Below are 13,824 nucleotides of genomic sequence, written 5' to 3' on the forward strand. Positions count from 1 at the left end.
ATGAACAGCATCCATCATTCTCCTCCAGACATTTCTGCTAAAGGAGAGATTGAAAGCACGTCAATTCATAGTAGTTTGCAGTGTTGTATGTATAGTCATAAAATGAATCTGTACAAATAAAAGCAAAGAGTCTCCAGCTAATCACATGTGCACAGAAGTCTTATCAGAATACTTCTTCTGGTAAAGGGCCCATATTCTTCAATGTAAGAAAGCATGAAGGCTTTTTTGTTTAGTTATTTGAAAGCAATGATTCATTATTGATTGTACTACAGTATGTTCCAAATTGATTATTAAACCCATTTAAACTATAGTGTTATCACCCGGGAGATGTTAAGTTTTTTAGGTCAACCAGAGAGGTACATTTTTGCTTTCCGTTTCCCTCTTTTTTACTCATGCGTGTACAGATATGGATTCTTTACAAAAACACCGTATACTAAGAGCATACTGTAGCTACAGTACATGCCATAATAGTCCCTGTTGTATTATGTACTGTAACACTTTTTAAAAGGAAAAAAGTACAAAGATACTGAAACAGTATTGTAACACATACGGCCGACAGGCACTGTGTAAGAGCCGGCTTACCAGAGCGGTGACGTCACCGCCCTTCCCTGTAATAGCAGGACCACAGCCGCTGGGGTGAGATCTCTCTTTAGCTCACCAGGCTGGGTCCCTGTTGAGTGATGCCAGAGTCCTGGGTTTGAGCCCCCGACGGTGGGGGGCCGACCTGATGCGGTAAGGGCTCCCACCTGAACCCCGTTGCGTTACAGTATTTATCTGGAATGCTATGCATTTATGTTTGTAAAATGATATTAATTGTAACATTTTATTTTTTATGTATTTTAAATTTCAGCTTTAAGTTAAAAAAAGATATGCTAGAAAGGGGGTTGCCCCTTTTCTGACACAAAGTAAGACGATGTAAATATTGTAAATGCTTTTTTATTTGTACAGTACATATACAGTGGTATCAGTATTTTGGCATTACATAATGATATTTGTACATAGTTACAAGAGAGAATATCCATGTGTAATTCTAACTATTTTAATTTAATTAATTTGTACCTTAAGAGGTAAGGTTAGATGATACTTAAGTATCCTGGTTGAGCAGCTTCATTTTAAAAAGCACACGCATACATTGGAGGCTTGAAGTGCTGCACCTGAGGCTTATTGTAAATAGACTCTGTGAACTTGTCCCCTGTACAAATAGCACAGACAATGACTCCCACTGCATTTCTTTGTGGTTGAAAGTAGTGTTTGTACTACTTTCATATCTGAGATATAGAGATTTTTTTTCAGGTGGTGAGTCCACTCAGTCCCAGCAATGACCCAGGAGAACTAAGCCAGTCTCATTAATTTGTGCTACAGTACGTTTGGGGCCACCTTGCCAGAGCTTTGTGGAGAGCCTCTGTCTCAGCTGTCAAATGCTGCTTAGCAATCCTTTGGGTAGAAATATGGAAAGAATACCACCGAAAAAAGCTGGGTTTGGGGCTGTTAGAGGACATGTATAATAACTGCTACACAAAAAGAATAATTGAACCTATTGATTCTCTTTTTCCTTAAGTTGTATACTATACTGTATACTCCTACCCTATCAAAAGAAAACGTAATAAAAATAAATTTTGATGAATTCAAATGTAAGTTAATGTTTTATTTATGTATTTCATATTTAAAATATTTATATATTTAAAATAATTCTAAAAACCTGTTTTGAAACCATGGCATTGGAAAAAAGGTCTTCTATTCTACTGCTGCACAGGTAAGCTGCTACAAACATAATGACATACTGTACAGTATATGCTCTTTAATTGTCACTTCAATGTAAACAGCATAGGGTGTGACCATTGTAAGGTACCTTTTATCATACTTGGCAAAAGTTTATTAATAAAAAATATGGAGAGAATGTATATTTTAAGTTTTTGTGTTCATGTTCAGAACTTTGTTTAGCATCATTTACCAATAAGGAAAGTTCCCTGCCATTTCATGCAGTTTAGAAATTCAAATTCAGCCTCTAGTGCTGTAAGAATGTATCATAGCATATGATATGACCCTTGATCACATCACAGGAAATATGCATGTTGGAATATGATGTTTAAAGGTGTGGGCTAAAGCCTTCCCATCTTTAAATGTCTCAGGCAACAGCTTAAAGAGCTATGTGATAGATCAGTAGTAAAGATACATGAAATATAGTAGGTACATGACAATCATTAGATATAATCAATATACATTATAATTATTTTTATGTGTATGAGAAAATACATTGTACACTTTTTTAGCCATGATTCTCTCTGTAAACAGACAATGGTTATGTTCACATGTACCATACAATTAAAGAGATGTGTTTCTTTCTCACACACTGCAGCTGTTGCATTTTTCAGTATTTCGATTTGTTGTGTCCAACACACAGTAATCTATGAGATAAATGCTCCCTTTAAATACAAATTACAGTATTAATAATAAAATATGGAAGGGGAAAATGTAAAAGCTTTTCAAGTAGCTATGCATCTGATTTACTCTCATTTGCAGTGCAGAAAACAGCATTTACATAAAGATTTGTGCTTTTTTTGGTTAAATGGTTCCTAATTTTGTTTTTCAGCATTTTTGTGTAAAATGTTTCAAACAGCTGCACTTTCACAAGAGAGATGAATTGCGTATGGTGTATCTGCTTCTGTCACATCACAGCTTGGTTTTGTTTTGCATGACTTCATTATTACCCATTATATTACAGATACATACAGGAAAGATCCAAAGCAATTACACGAATATCAAAGATGGCCAATTGCCATGCTGATTTGTTCACCACAAGTTTCAAAGTTTATTTTAGCTGTCTCAGACCTTCACCCTTCTTTAAAGATTAATGAACTTATAAGAAAGTAAAATAAAACTGTACTCACTAACTTACTGGGAAAGATTTGTTGTGTCTTGATGATTCCCAGTATTAAGTGATTTAAAAAATAACGCAAACCCCGACTTTCAAGGTTTAAGCAGTAAATCTAATTGGTTCTTCTTCTTATTATAATTTGCAATAATTTGGATGCTAACACTGTGCTCTGAAATTTTAATATTCATCTGCCTTAATCACTGTAGTGCAGTAATGATGAAAGGGTATTTTGTTAACTAAACAGACTCTCCAGAATTCAACTGATCTGTAATTCAAAGTGATTATTTAAAAAGACTCTAGTGATAAAGAGACAGGAATGAGACCAAAATCTTTAATTACTCATTTCCATTTGGATGATATTGTTGATGCTAAAATGAAGAAGAAGTAAAATAATGAGTAACCAGACTCTTCAAAAAAGCATTTGTATCTATACAAGGCTATGTATAAGTATGTTCCCAAAAGTACCGTAAAATAATGGTTATGATTGATAAGTGAGGGAAATAATACAAAAACAAAAGCTTAACTCTTCTTTGAGCGACTGATTAGACTTCTTCTCTGGTGACCATCTTTATAACACCAGGCTGCTAAGCTGCTTACTGGCCTTAAAACAAAATACTAATGTCTGACTCAGTTCCAAACAAAGTTCAGAAACTCTTGTGTCACACAGACTCCCACACAGGGTCCTCTCTTTTGCTGTTGCCTCTCTTTTCCCACACAAGGTTCTTTCCTCTAGCATCTCATTCTCATCCTGAAAGCCTCAGCGTACTGGTTTTTAAAACATCATCTGACCAATAGTTTTTCCCAAACTGGGTAGGGGTCTGCAGGCGGTGGGACATTTCTTCATAGCTTTCTGAGGAATGTAGCTCAGGACAGAGCTGCCATCTTGCCTGAAGCTGGCTTCCTCAAAACTATGCTTTAAAATTGATAAGGGAAAAAAACAAAATTGTAACACAATCAGGAAACAATATGGTAAAATCATTAAGTAGCAATGATTTTATAGAACTACATTTGTAGCATCCTAATGTACAGTAATGGTCAAATTGGAATTTTATTGTCAAATTTAGCTTCTCATTTTCAGGGAAATGGGTATTTTTAGCATTGATAACTTGTAAATGACCAATAATCTTCTTACACTTGTACTTTAAAAGTATACATTTTTTTCATTCATATTCATAACTGTGTTATGCATCATTGCTCAGTTGTTGTTACTGAAGTTTAAATAAGTAGAAGAAATTATATCTTCAAAATTGATATCCCAGAACCAAACTCAACAGCTATTATCTAAGATGACATTAGTAAGTGTAAACAGGAAGCTGATGATTGTTTGCATATCCAGTACAGAAATAGAAATTACATTTTGGACGTGTACTGTATAGTAACTTGAGAGCAATGTGAATTCAGGTTCTTGTTAGTATATTTATCCTGTGTCTTGTTCCACTGCCATTTTCGCTTTTTTTTTTTGCCATTTGCCAAATTTTTTTTGTTTTATTAATACATTTTGTCTCCTGAAACAATAGATCAGTGTTATAAAGTAAAAAGAAAACATTAATCTTAGAATCTAGTTCTCTATCTACCACTGTATCTTATAAAACAATACACCATTAATCGTCAATCTGACTTATTATTGGTGTAGATGAAACACATTCAGTGGAGAACAGATAAACCTAAAAATTGTCTAATTAGAGTTTGAATGTTAACCCTTACCCTAGCACTGGTGTCAACTGACCTGTTTCTCAATCAATATCTGAAGCCCTCCGGGAATCGGATTTTGATATATTCCCCCAAACAAAAGCCATGAGTGTGAAACAATCAAAGCCATTGATAAAATCTCATGTAAATGTATTAGATTCTATAAGTAGTTCAGGTGTGTCAGCATGTGTATTCCATGCTGAATAGAGAAGAAAGAAAACACATTTTGGCCGTGAAGCCTTCTTCAGGTGTGAGGGATCTACACAGCTGAATAAACCTGTTAGATTCTATAATGTTTGGTTGCAATGTTTGATCCCAGCGATTCACGTTTGGGATACAATTACAAAGTGGTGCACTGTGCCATCCAGGCACTGAAAAGTTTCCAAAAAAAAAATGTTCAGATAAGAGCAAAAAAACACTCATCCTAAAGCTGACTTGGGCCCCAAAATCCAGCACTGAGAGTACAAATTGTCTAAGTAGAGTGTGATTGTTAACCTTAACCCTAGCTGTGTAGTTAACTGACCCGTTCAAGGATCAATATCTGAAGGCCTCTGGGTATCGGATTTTGGCATATTCCCCCAACCAAAAAGCTTGAATGTGAAACAATCAAAGGCATTTATAAAAGCTCTTGCAAGTATATTAGATTCTATAATGTTTGCTTACAACTTTTGATCTGAACGACTCAGTCTTGGGATAAAATTACAGAATGGTGTACCGCACCATCCAGGCACCGAAAAGTTTCAGTCAAAAACATTTTCAGATAGGAGCAAAAAAACATTCATCCTAAAGCTGACATGGGCCCCAAAATCTAACATCAGTGTGCTTATTATTCCAATCAGAATTTCAAAAACAACCAGAAATATTTATGAGTATATGTTAATTCAAGTTAAAATATTTGCTGGCAAATGTGTGATTTGAAAGAAAAGTTTGTATGAAAGAAATGAAAACATTTTCAACATTAATATTTAACCTCTTGTGTGCTATTATGTGGTACTGTATATTGACAGAGACTTTTCAGTCTGTTTTGTGTTCTAATTCCTTTGTGTTTCTTTCTGGATTGGAAGAGCTCATGAATATCCAAATGTTTAGCTAAAGTATTTTATCATCATCTAGTGCCAGCTTAATAATCAGCACAGGATTTGGCTATTTAGCAGGTTACCTGCTAAAAAGGTAAAAATAAAAATAGACTCACTTTTTATATTCACTTTGTCTGAAAAAAAATATTGAAAATCCCATTTTCCTATATTTGATAATTACAGAGAACAGAGAGCAGATTTACCACTTTAGTGTTCTCTCAAACCACAACCATTGACATTATCATTATCTCTCACCTAAGTCCTGTTAGGTGATCTATCTAGATGTTTGACTCCAGTTTCCCCAAAGGTGGAACTGTCTTCCAACTGGGCCAAATAGTTGCACCTGATGAGAACAGAGGAAGTATTTTAAAGTAATGGCAAAGGCAAACATGAATATATGCAAGCCCTGGGAATCTCCTGAGAAATCTCCGGAACAAATTCAAGTAATTTGAGACCTAAAAGTATCACAATGAGAAAAAAAGCAAGATCAATGAGTAAAAAAATCACCATCACCACATTGCACTGTACACAACCAGATACAGTAACTCCCAAAATAACACGTGCTCAAGCTAGAGAGCAGGTACAGATCCTGTATGGGCTCCATAAGTCATCTCTGGGTTCATGGAAGACATTTTCCTTGACCATGACAGAAAGTCAAAGAATAACACAAGTACTGTAGATCATATTAATGTAATGGTCTTGATCAGGAGTGTGGTAACTGTCTGTCTTTCATATTGTCATTTCTCCCTCAGAGAAGGCTTCCTGGGGTAGTCTGCTGATCCCAGAAGCAAAGCATCTCATCTCTAGGTGAATGCCCTTACAGACAGACCACTTTCAAGCTTACCAATAGCAACCAGATCATCTTCATTATTCAAGTAGAATATGGTTATTCCTACATTACTTAAAATCAGACCATTTTGAATGGTTCTTAATAATTCATTCTTAATCATTCTTAATCATTTCATTTTGATTATTTTAATTCCACTCAAATACCAGACACTGAGCACTTTTAGAAAATATAAAATATAGAAAATATAGAAAGTATTCAGAAATATACAGTACAGTAAAAACTCAGGCTGTTGCATTTTCATTGCACATCAGTACATATGGTATTAATGATGTGTTACAAACAAACTAGTTGTTTGTTCTTAAAGAATAACAGTGTTCATTGCTGTGATAACAGCAGACCTATTTTTCACACTCATTATAATGAGCAGCAAATACAAGAACCTTTCATCCATTACCAGGAGAGTGATCTCTGGTGTGCAGCTCTTTCTTGAGTAGTGTACTTGTAGTACTATTAAAATGTGACACACTGCAACACAGATTAATGAACTGAAATATAAGACACTGTAGGGAATTATATTTATTGTAACTGAGGAGGATATGAGTAACTATTGCCTCTGCAAATGTCTTCAAAACAAACACCTTCCATTCCCCACAGTCCTGTTATCATCCTTGTTAAAATATTTAGATGATGATGTTGAACTAAGAAAGTCACATGTCTAGTGCTTGCTCATCTTTGTAAGCATGGAATATTTTGGCATTTATTTGTGTTTTTTCTCCAGGATGATTAGTTATGTTTCACAGATTTCTGAATTCAGCCACTTGAGATATGAAGGAGTAGGTATGCATAATAATTTCATATGTTTCATTTTGCTAGTGATCCACAGGGAAGAATTATGTTCAATAGTAAACATCTTACTTGAGATATGATTCATAAGGGAACTGATCTGCTTCTAGCTATTAAATAAAATAAATGTTTAAACAAGATGTCATGTCATTTGCATTTTATAACTGAAAAATATATGTGAAAGGTATTCTTGATCTTACTGTGCATTGTGATCATGTTTTCTAAATGAACATTCAATAATGAAAACAATAAAAGCATATGAAAAAGGCTATTATTCTTAAGCAAACTGATTATGTGCTGAAAATTGGATTAAGACAACTAATCAACCTGTATACAAAGACTACCGAACCCTTGGATACCACTAGATTGGTGGTAGTATCTGTACACAGGTGGTTGTAATAGTTTGCTTATCTCTCAGTTACTCTACTGTTTATTGAAAAACATGTATGTTCAAATTCAACAATCATATCTCCCACAATTTCCTAGCACACCTAATGTCAATACTCAAAGTTTCTTATGCTATACCAAGTTATTCAAAATAATCAGTTACTTTCTAGCCCGAATTGTAAGTTCTTCACTCCTCTCACAGTTTCAGAATTTCAGCATTGCATTGCTTGACAGTATTCTTCATTGTTACTATCATATAAAATATCACTATTTGTTCACTGTTACAACTTCACATGAAAATAGAAATGTTACAGAGCATACCATACTTTCACATTTTAATTTTTACAGAAATTATTTATGAGCTCCTCCCTGTACTCACCACTATGTAGACATCGTTCTTGGTTCGGTCAGAGTTGGCAGAATATGAAGTTTAAAGAGATGTGAGTGTGGATCTGCATTTATGTGTGGGCTTAAAAAGAACAAGTAGAGGTTTGGGCTGTTGAGTCTTCTTCAGGTGTTTTAAGGTTTACAGCCGAGATGCGTCCTGGTTCACCATCTCACAATGAATTTATCTAAAAAGCCAACAATAATACTTTAATCAAATATTTAAACATTAAATTAATATGAAAATTTCTAAATACAATTATTTTGTATTTTTTATGATAGGTTCTCCCCCGTTGGTTTTTTTTTTTTTGGCATGTCACATATCACTTGGATGACATAAAAGCACATTTTCCTTTCCTGTTCTCCTGCTCCCTCAGATGGTCAATCCTTCTCATTTCTCCTTACAGAATACATTTAGCAATTTAATGGCTGAGCCATAACCTTTCATGTTTGCTTAATAACAATTAGAAAAGTAATTGTTAAGAAAACAGAAAGAAAAATAGCTACTTTGCCTATAATCTTATGCTAATATTACCATGTAATGATGCAAGTAACTTTGTAGTTGTTGTTGTTATCAAGTGATGTTCAATGGATGTGATAGAAACCCTATGAAATTTTAATTGTAGATTGTATATTTTATATTATATATATTTACTCATGTAATTAAGTAAAGCCATCCCCTAATTCTCTTTGACAATGTTGCAAAGTTGACAAAGGTACGGATTAAGTTGTAGACAAACTAGGCGTATGCCTAGAGGATTTGGATGGGCCTTGACAGATGTGCTAATTGTTTATTTTTAATTTTCTAATAAAATATCGTTTTTATATTTAACTGAAAATGTTTTCATACATTATTTAAAATCAAAATGATTTGATTAGAATCATTAGAATTGAGCTGCAATGTATTTATGCATGCAGACTTGCCAATTGACCCATCTACTGCTGGTGAAGTGAACCAAGATGGTCACACAATTTCTGTTTCATCAGTTGTTGTTGCTGTAGCCTACAAAGAAGAATGTCCTTTGTATTGTCTAAATTTGTTCTCTTTAGCCTACCACTAAACAGTGTCTCTTTCAAGAGTAGCAAAGCACCAAAAATAAGAAAAATGAAGAAATCTGTGCAATTCACTGAATTCATTCACAAGCACTCGTTATGAAATGGCATTAAGCTTAATAATTGAAGTACAATGAAGACTACCATGAATGGGCTCAAGTTAATGCTGTGAATATGAACACAATTCTTGCTCTTCAAATACAGGCACAGATGGCAATAGTGGAGGTTCTGGTACTCCATACTCCCACAGTACCTCCCACTAGATACCCCGGAGTATATGGTAGTAGGTCTTCTCCAAATCAACAAAACAAGCATAGACAGGAGTGGCAAACTCCAGTGCCCCCTCAAATATCTGTGCAAGGACAAAGAGCTGGTCTACTGTTCAACTGCCAGGTTGGAACCTGTATTGTTCCTTCTATATCTGAGACTCAACTATCATATAGAACCTCTTTTCCAGCACCCTGACGTAGATTTTCCTAGGGGGGATGAGGAGTGTGATCCCTTTGTAATTGGAACACAGCCTCTGGTCTCCTTTTTGGAAATGGGGATCACTACCTCAGGTTCCAAATAAAAAGGTACTGTCCCCACCTTCCACATAACATTGAAGTGGCGCGTTAACTACCACACCCCAACAACATCCAGGGCCTTCAGCATTTCTGGCCAGATCTCATCTCCCTGTGCAGCTCTACCACTTTATATCTGTTTAATCACCTCAATGACCTCAGCCACAGAAATGGACCCAGACTTATCAAAGGATTCCAGCACTGCCTCCTAAAAGGAGGATGTCTCCACCAAATTCAAGAGCTCCTACGTATCAAGGTTAACCCTAGACAAGGACAACATTCTTTATAAAGACCAGTCCATGCGGCATGACGCCTTTTCCTCCTGAGTCTTCTTATGGATTGCCAGAACATCCAAAAGCCTCATCGCCATGGCCTCACTGAATTTCTATACTTGGGCTTTTGCTTCAGTGATTGCTTCTCCTGCAGACTTCTTGACTTGCTGGCATCTCTCAGCCAAATCTGGAGACCCTCAGCAAGCAATGCATTAAAGGCATCCATCTTCGTCTTGACTGCTTCCCTTACAGCTAGTGTCTTCCAATGTTTGAAACCTTTGTTTCCTGCCCTGTGGCTAGCTCAACGACTAAGGTCCTGAACAAAGTTCATTAGGACTCAAAGTCCTGACCTGCCCAAGGATAAAGGGGAAGCTCTACTGAAGTTTGGAGTTGAACTCATCCCACATGGAGGCATCTGCCAGGAATTCCCAGGTCACCCTCACTACCTGTCTGGGCCTGCTGAGTCTGTCAAGCTCACACCTCATCTATCTGACCCAGACCACCACCAGAGACTTGCAATGGTGGTTGGTTGACAGCTCTGCCACTCTCTTTACCAGAGTGCCCAGAACATATGGCTTTAGGTCCAATGATACAATCATAAATTGTCTGCCCAAGGTGCTCTGGGACCAAGTACACTGACAAATAAGCTTGTTTTCAAACATAGTGTTCATTACAGATAGTCCGTAGGAATCACAAAAATCCAATAATAACTCAGGGAATTCATTCCTCCCAATCATACTCACCCAGCTCTCTCTGTCATTCTGTGAGAGTTGAATTTCCCAGCAGGGCTACAGAGTTAGTAGGTGAAATCCTGTTGAGCACAACATTCACTATCTCAAAGAAGGCTGAATACTCTAAACAGTCATTAGGAGCATAAACTCATTCAGAGTTTTCCTCACTGCAACTTGTAGTTTCATTGAGGTGACCCTCTACTGAACGGCACAGTTGGGGATTCATGAGTATCCTTACACCCACCCAGGGCCACTCACCTGGTTGAAATCCAGAGTAGGAAAGAGACCACCCTCAAACAAGTAATCTGGTTCCAGAGCCAATGCTGTGTGTAGAGGTAAGACGTACTATATCTAGTTGGTACTTTTCATCCTCCCACTACAGCTCATTCCGCACCAGTGAGTGATGTTCCAGTTTCCACTACCAAAGTCTAGTCCATCTAGATCTGTCCCACTCATGCCACTAGACTCTTCATACATTATATATTGGGCCCATTCCTCCTGTTATGTCAGCTGCTATGAGCACTGTCTCAACTACAACTTGAGACAAAAACTGGCCTAAAAAAATGTGTCATGAATGGGAGCAATGTATATTTTCCATTGCAGTTTCTAAGACCAAGTGAAACTCCATTTGCTCATCCCCCATGGCTGTCATCTGTTTAATGGAATCTGTTTGGAAATATACACCTTTGACATTCATAAGAATGAATAGACTAGGTCATTACCATTATATACTTCCCACATGTATAACAAGATATTTACTATATACTTATGGATGGGGTTGTGCTGACAGAACTGGTCTACCTGGCCTGTGCTGTCAGGCTATTGTATTGAAGCTGGGGGACAAGTTTCTGCAAAAGTGTCCCTCTACACACTGGAATGTAGATCTTTACTTCTTCTATTAGGGCTGTTGGACTCAAATCTAATATTAACACCAGATACCAATGATTATTGGAATTCCTGTCCTTCATAAAGAATAGCTGCAAAGGTCCTCTGGTGGCTACTGAAACTAAGAGCAGGCAAACAATAGGGGAGGATGCCAGAGAACAGTGCATCTCTAGCTGCAGATTACCGACTTTGTCAATGTAAATCTGGAGCTGGCTCTGCACGACTTAAACAGGACCCTGCACTATACATGACACCAGGGGACGTCTTTGTCAGCTAGATAACAATCTTGGTTAACCTAGAAAATTTTTTCGATATCTTTTTTTTAAATTATTTTTAACGTATGTAATTGAATGTCATTTCCTTCCTCGTTCCTTGTTCAAAATAATTAACTTTTCTTCCCAGGGAAAAATCCAGAGAGCTTCTATTTAATTGCCTGCATTTTAAATCCCAATTTATCTTCTGCTATTTTCATCAAATATGTAGTTAAAATGTAATTGTTCGTAATCTTTCCAATATACTTGTTACATTTATGCTCTGTTCAGTTAAGATTAAAGGGCAACCAGCTGCACTTTAGACTATGGTGTGACTTTATTGAGAAAAACTGAAAAATGTAACATAATACTGTTGTTACTGCCTTAACATGTTTCTTCTTCATTGTTATTTTATTTTCTGAATGCGTAAAGAATTCTTTAAATTAACAGTTTCTTGTAATTAATTTCAAAATAATGGTGATTTCTGAGACCTCCTGGGAAAAACTAAGGTTGCTGCTGGAAGAGGTGTTAGTGGGGCCACCAGGGGGCGCTCACCCTGCGGTCCATGTGGGTCCTAATGCCCCAGTATAGTGATGGGGACACTATACTGTAAACAGGCGCCGTCCTTCGGATGAGACGTAAAACCGAGGTCCTGACTCTCTGTGGTCATTAAAAATCCCAGGGCGCTTCTCGAAAAGAGTAGGGGTGTAACCCCGGTGTCCTGGCCAAATTTCCAAATTGGCCCTTACCAATCATGGCCTCCTAATAATCCCTCTCTACGAATTGGCTACATTGCTCTGCTCTCCTCCCCACTGACAGCTGATGTGTGGTGAGCGTTCTGGCGCACTATGGCTGCCGTCGCATCATCCAGGTGGATGCTGCACATTGGTGGTGGTGGAGGGGAGTACCCATTACCTGTAAAGCGCTTTGAGTGGTGTGTCCAGAAAAGCGTTATATAAGTGTAAGCAATTATTATTATTATTATTATTATTATTATTATTATTATTATCCCCTGTCACTAATAGGTAACCAAACGTGGTAGTTAGAAGTTAATTAACCCAAATATCTAATCCAACCACCACACCTACAGCCCAGGCTGCTATGGCAACAGGTTTTCTCCCCATTAACTTCTCTCTTTCTCTATTGGCGTCCTACTGGTGCAGTGTCAGTCAGAAACTCTTTCCCCTCCCCAAGCTTCCACTAACAAACAGAACTTTTTTTTTTGGTGGATATAATTTGGAATCCTTTTTTATCCATTCAGTTCTAGCAAACTTCAGAAAGTGATAACTCACTGCTTGTTTCTATACTACGTCCACATCTGCACAGTGCACCTCATGCCACTGTTTCTGGATCACTGCAGCAGGTCTTCTGCTGCACACTGCAGAGTTCCAACCTCAAGCTAGGGTTAGGTGGCTATCCTGCCACATGTTCGCTGACTGAGCTTCACTGAGTGGTTTAGTCAAGAAGCAAAATGTTTTACCCAGGAAACCCATTCTCTAAAAACACAGAATAGCAAGCTTTCTCTAGCAAGGTTCAAATACATTTGGCTTTTGTCTGGATAATCATGAAGTAGGCGCTCTTGCCAGGCACAAGCATCAAGTTCCAATTCCTCTGGGCTCCTCTCTCCTATCTTCTTCTTGTGCTTTCTCTTGTTGTCTCTCTGTGGTCTGAATGTGATCTTATATGGTGTGTTTCTGTACTGTTAATTTACAATCATTAACTCACAACTTAATTACCTAGGTATACCAAAGTACAATTGATCCTCATTTTTTATTAGGGGCATCAACACATCTCAACAAACATCCCCTCTGCTTTGAAGCTAGAAGTGTTTACACTGCCAGGTGTCACAAACTTTATCAAAACTCTAAGAGACACTTCCTAGTCACCTAAAGCTGTAGCAATGTATAACACTTTAAAAAAAAGCATATGCATAACTTTAACTCCTGCCATGTACAATTTTGTTGTGTATGTCCTGAGTCATTTGTGACTCAAACGTATACAGAACCCATGTGAGAGGAACAGCAA

The sequence above is a fragment of the Lepisosteus platostomus genome, chromosome 9 (assembly GCF_059453375.1).
Source record: "Lepisosteus platostomus isolate fLepPlt1 chromosome 9, fLepPlt1.hap1, whole genome shotgun sequence".
Classification (NCBI taxonomy): Eukaryota; Metazoa; Chordata; class Actinopteri; order Semionotiformes; family Lepisosteidae; genus Lepisosteus; species Lepisosteus platostomus.